Below are 5,795 nucleotides of genomic sequence, written 5' to 3'. Positions count from 1 at the left end.
AAAAAAAAAAAAAAAAAAAAGGAAAAGAAATCTGGATCTTCTTTCTTCAATTCCTTATAATCCACATTCACTGAGTAGAACTTGTATCAATCATTGGGAACCAGTTTGTTCCAGTGTTCTGGGTTATGCTTTCTGTCTCAATTAACACCTGGATTGAACAATGCCAGATGCAAGACATACAATGTTGCTCCAGTACCTCCAGCTTCAATAAATTCAAGGAGAGGGATTAAGCTTGATGCTTCTTGGCCTGACTGAGGATCTGGCATAGCATGTTTGCAGCAGAGGCCTCCTATTGGAAAGAAGAGAACCAGCCTAGCTATCTGGCCCTGGACTAGGAGTATTTCATCTTTTTCTTATAATTGTTTTCTTGCATTTCTTCTTGCTCTTCGGTTTTAATACTATAATAGTCCTGCAGTACATGAATTGCCTCTAACACGCTGCTCTCCCTTTCCTTACCTTGCTCATTTTCCTTCTGGATTGTTTCTGGTAACCCATGAAATGAAGGGTTCTCGAGCTGATGGTGCACCCACTTCTGAAGAACTGAGTCTTGAGCAGTGAATGTGAAGGGGGTAATTGCAATTTAGTAGGGTTCTGTGTGTGGCGAGGTTGTACCCAGTTTCTCTTGGATCTTGAACCAAAGAATGATTCCTTTGGAGCATGTTGATAATTTTCAGACTGGCTTCTAACTACCTAGATAATTTTGATTATGGTGAGATGAGAGAGGTATGAGTTTAACTGCAACACAATCAGATCAGTTTTAGATAAAGCCAAGAAGATTTAATGAGTTGTGCTTCACAGAAAAACTTTTATGTAGGAGAGCATTTTGTTTTCAGGCCAGCATTAACATTGGCCAGCATAAGTTGTGTGTAGGGAAAAGAACACTGGAACAGGAGTCGGAACATCCAGACAAAGTAATTCTGAGAGCTGAATTTAGAATCTTTTGTTATTCCCATTCACTGCTGATACGCTTTGGCTCTGTGTCCCCACCCAAATCTCATCTCAGTTGTAATCCTCACATATGGAGGGAGGGAAGTGATTGGATAAAGGGGATGGTTTCCCCCGTGCTGTTCTCATGATAGTGAGTGAATTCTCACGAGATCTGATGGTTCTAAAAAGGGTAGTTTTTCCTGTGCTCTCACACGCTGTCTCTCTTGCCACCTTGTGAAGAAGTTTCCCGCTTCCCCTTTCCCCTTCCACCATGATTGTAGATTCCCTGAGGTCTGCTAGCTATGAGAAACTGTGAGTTAGTTAAACCTCCTTTGTAAATTACCCAGACTTGGGTATGTCTTTATAGCACTTTAAGAACAGACTAATACAACTGTTTTTTTTTTTTTTTTTTTTTAACTCTGTCACTTCCTGCCTAGGGCTCCCATAGTGTTGGGATTACAGGCACGAACCACCACACCTGGCCTCCTATTCAGTGCTTTACTGTGATTTACTTTGAGTAAAACCAGGGAGAATTGGACCTTGAGTAATTTCCAGTTGGTAATGGTTAAGTCAGGAGCAGTACTGAGATTTAAAATCAACACTTAATTTACAGAAAAGACACATTAAATACGTAAATAAGACTAGAGGTCAGGAAGAGATTTTTAGGTTGTTCAACAGAATAAAATATTTTGAGGCATTTAAAAAATTCCACAAAGCATTTCAGAAGCACAGTTTATGCATGGATAATTTATGTGCTAATTGTAATTCAAGATCTTCTCACTAAACTAATTCTCTAAAGATCTCTACCAGGTTATTTTTTTTCCCCTAGATTAGTTTATGTTGTTTGTACTTGAACAGAATAAAAGTGAACTTCAAGAATGTTTATAATTCAGATACTTCACAAATTCCAATTGTTTCTCATTCTTAATTCATGAAGTTTTATATGGTTTATTTCCATCTTATTTCAAAAAGCTCCTAAAACAAGGATTTCTACAAAAGATATGTTACTACACACACACATGCATTTAAGTTTAGACATTCCCAAATTCCTTTAAGAATCTCCCTGCTTTTAAAATTTTGAATAAATGCTTAAATTCATAAAAATACATAAAAGTATTTTTAGTAGGTTGGATCATTTTTTTCTACTTCTCACTTCTTCCAGTTATGGATTATATAGCCAAGCCTTTGCTGTGTGACTTCTCAGTCCCTCCTACGTTAAGCTGAGGACATGTATTTTCTTATTTCATTGATTTACTTTGGTCAATGAAATCCTAATTTTTATTGAGACAAAATTTGCATATCAAAAAATTCACCATTTAAAGTGTCCAATTCAGTGGATTTTTGCATATTCACAATGTTGTGCAAGCATCGCCACTATCTAATTCCAGATTATTCTCATCTCCCCAGAAAGGAACCACAGGTCCATTAGCAGTCACTCTCCATCCCTCCCTTCTCATACACCAGCTGTGTGTCTTTATGGATTTGATTAGTCTGAACATTTCATGTAAGTAGCATCATACACTATTCGGTTTTGTTGTCTGGCTTCTTTCACTCAGTACAATGTTTAAGTTTTGTCTGTATTGTAGCATGTATCATCAGCCCATCCTTCCTCTCCTCCTTCCCTCCCTTCCTCCCTCCTTCCCTCCCTCCCTCCCTCCCTCCCTTCCTCCTTCCCTCCCTCCCTCCCTCCCTCCCTTCCTGCCCTCCTCCCTCCCTCCCTTCCTTCCCTCCTTCCCTCCTTCCCTCCTTCCCTCCTTCCTTCCTTCCCTCCTTCCCGCCTTCCTGCCTTCCTTCTTCTTTTGAGTTTTGCTCTTGTTGCCCAGGCTGGAGTACAATGGCGTGATCTCGGCTCACTGCAACCTCTGCCTACCAGGTTCAAGCGATTCTCCTGCCTTAGACTCCCAAGCAGCTGGGACTACATTCATGTGCCACCATGCCCAGCTAATTTTGTATTTTGAGTAGAGATACAGTTTCTCCACGTTGGCCAGGTTGATCTTGAACTCCTGACTTCAGGTGATCCACCCTCCTTGGCCCCTCAGAGTGCTAGGATTCCAGGTGTGAGCCACCATGCCCACCATTTCATTTCTTTTTATGGAAAAATAATATCCCATTTTATGGACATGCCACCTTTTGTTTATGCATTCATCAGCTGATAGACATTTGGGTTGTTTCCACTGTTCGGCTATGATGAATAGTGCTGCCATGAACGTTTGTGGACAAGTTTTTATATGAGTATATGTTTTCGTTTCTCTCTTGGGTATATACCTATTAGTAGAATTGGGTCATATGGTAACTCTTTGTTTAACATTTTGAGGAACTATTAATCTGTTTTCCAGAGTAGATGAAGTATTTTACATTCCTACTAGTAATGTAAGAGGGTTCCAATTTCTCCACATCCTCCTCAACACACATGATTGTCTGTCGTTTTGATTGTAGCCATCCTACTGAGTGTAAAGCTGTATCTTATTGTGGTTTTGATTTTCCTTTCCCTAATGGCGAATGGTGAATGATGTTGAACTTAAAATGGAATCTTTTTTTTTTTTTGAGATGGAGTCTCACTCTGTTGCCCAGGTTGGAATGCAGTGACATGGTCTCGGCTCACTGCAACCTCCACCTTCCAGGTTCAAGCCATTCTTCTGCCTCAGCCACCCAAGTAGCTGGGACTACAGGCATGCGCCACCACACCCAGCTGATTTTTGTATTTTTATTAGAGACGGGGTTTCACCATGTTGGCCAGGCTGGTCTCAAACTTCTGGCCTCAAGTGATCTGCCCACCTTGGCCTCCCAAAGTACTGGGATTATAGGCGTGAGCCACTGTGCCCAGCCTTGTAGCGGAGTCTTAATGGCTATGATGTGAGCAAAGGTTTTAAATCTTCCTCTGATTTGACCTGCTTCCTTGTGCTTCTGCCAACTACCCTGAGACCATGCTCTGAGCAGATGCCGGTCCAGGGAGCACGAGGAAGCATGTGGAGCTCACCTGCACACAACCCACAGTCTGCAGTCAAGACCAGCCAACCTTCCACACCCTGGAGCAAGAAAAACACGTTTGTCATTATATGCCACTGAGATACGTGGGCTATAACACAGCATTGGCACAAACAGGTGTAAAACATACGTATAGTTTTAAAAATATGAAGGAACACTGGCCAGGCACGGTGGCTTATTACAGTGGTGATTTCCTAGTGCTTTTAAAGACCATCAATGCAGATTTATGCATCATTCAATCCATCTACCCATTTATATTACATTTAGTAATCCCAGCACTGTGTTAAAACATGTTTATCATCCCTGTTGAAAAGAAAGCTATTGGTTGAGTATGGTGGCTCACACCTGTAATCCCAGCACTCTGGGAGGCTGATCACCCGAGGTCAGGAGTTCGAGACCACACTGGCCAACACGGTGAAATCTCATCTCTACTAAAAACACAAAAATTACCTGGGTGCGGTGGCACTGTTTACAATAGCAAAGACCTGGAATCAACCCAAATGCCCATTGACGATAGACTGGACAAGGAAAATGTGGCACATATACACCGTGGACTATTATGCAGCCACAAAAAATGATGAGTTTGTGTTCTTTGTGGGGACATAGATGAATGTGGAAACTATCATTCTCAGCAATCTGACACAAGAACAGAAAATCAGACACCGCATGTTCTCACTCATAGGTGGGTGTTAAACAATGAGAACACATGGACACAGGGAGGGGAGCATCACACACTGGGGTCTGTTGGGGAGGGGCAAGGGAGGGACAGCGGAGGGTGCGGAGGTTGGGGAGGGATAACAGGGGGAGAAATGCCAGATGCAGGTGACAGGGGGATGGAGGCAGCAAACCACATTGCCATGTGTGTACCTATGCAACAATCCTGCATGATCTGCACATGTTCCCCAGAACCTAGAGTTTGAAAAAAAGAAAAAGAAAAAAAAAACTGTTACAATAAAGTCATAGATTTAAATATAGAAAAAAAGAATCTGAGTGTATATTCTTAGAATACACATATAAAATTTAAAATACCTTAAATGCTTACATATATATATATATATATATATACATATGCATATGTATACAGACACACACACACACACACACACACACAGCAGGCAGGTGTGAAATGGTAACTCTTGACCCTGGCTTTCAAGGCTAGGAGGCTGTCAGAGTATTTAGGAAATGAGAAGGTCAAGATATTAGCTGGGACTATTGCAACAGGCTACAGAGAATAATATGGCAGGGTTACTGCAACTAATAACGAGGCAAGGCTTGGTCAAGCGAATACAAAAAGAGTGAGCTTGCTCAAAGCAGAACTCAAAACTCACAGGGTAACCCTAGTAAAGCTCGCTTTATTCTCAAATTTGTCTTGCCTAAGAACCAGGTGTTAAAAATCGGCCTATAAATGATATTTAAGCAGTTCCAGGTGTGGGGAATAGCAACCTACTGAGGCATAGAGTTTTTTCATTAGGAGTGGCTTTGATTGACATTATCTTATAAAAGTGGCGTTTACATTTTGGTATGTATCAAAAGCACCTGGAGGGATTACTAAAACACGAATTGCTGCACCCTATCCTCGGAGTTTCTGATTTGGTAGGTTTAGGCTGGGGTGAGACGGCGTGCCTGGCAAACAAGTTTCCAAGTAATGCTGATGATACAGGTCTGGAGACTACACTTTGAATGCCCTGCCTTGTTAAAAATGCTTAAGAGCCAGGCATGGTGGCTCATGCCTTGTAATCCCAGCACGTTGGAAGGCTGAGGTGGGAGGATCACTTGAGACCAAGAGGTCGAGACTAGCCTGGGCAACATGGCAAAATCTTGTCTTTACAAAAAACAGAAAAAAATCACTTGGGTGTGTGGTGTGTACCTGTAGTCCCAGCTAC

The 5,795-nt window shown here is 41.7% G+C and overlaps 1 pseudogene; it reads right to left on the bottom strand.

The window, feature by feature from the left end:
- Positions 1–26: 26 nt before the first annotated feature.
- On the bottom strand, positions 27–271 carry LOC108283235 (annotated as a pseudogene).
- Positions 272–5,795: the final 5,524 nt, after the last annotated feature.

Source organism: Cebus imitator, unplaced genomic scaffold (genome assembly GCF_001604975.1).
Source record: "Cebus imitator isolate Cc_AM_T3 unplaced genomic scaffold, Cebus_imitator-1.0 Scaffold257, whole genome shotgun sequence".
In the NCBI taxonomy this organism is placed as follows: Eukaryota; Metazoa; Chordata; class Mammalia; order Primates; family Cebidae; genus Cebus; species Cebus imitator.
Note: the sequence above shows the minus strand (reverse complement) of the source record. Positions and strands in the feature narration are given on the sequence as shown.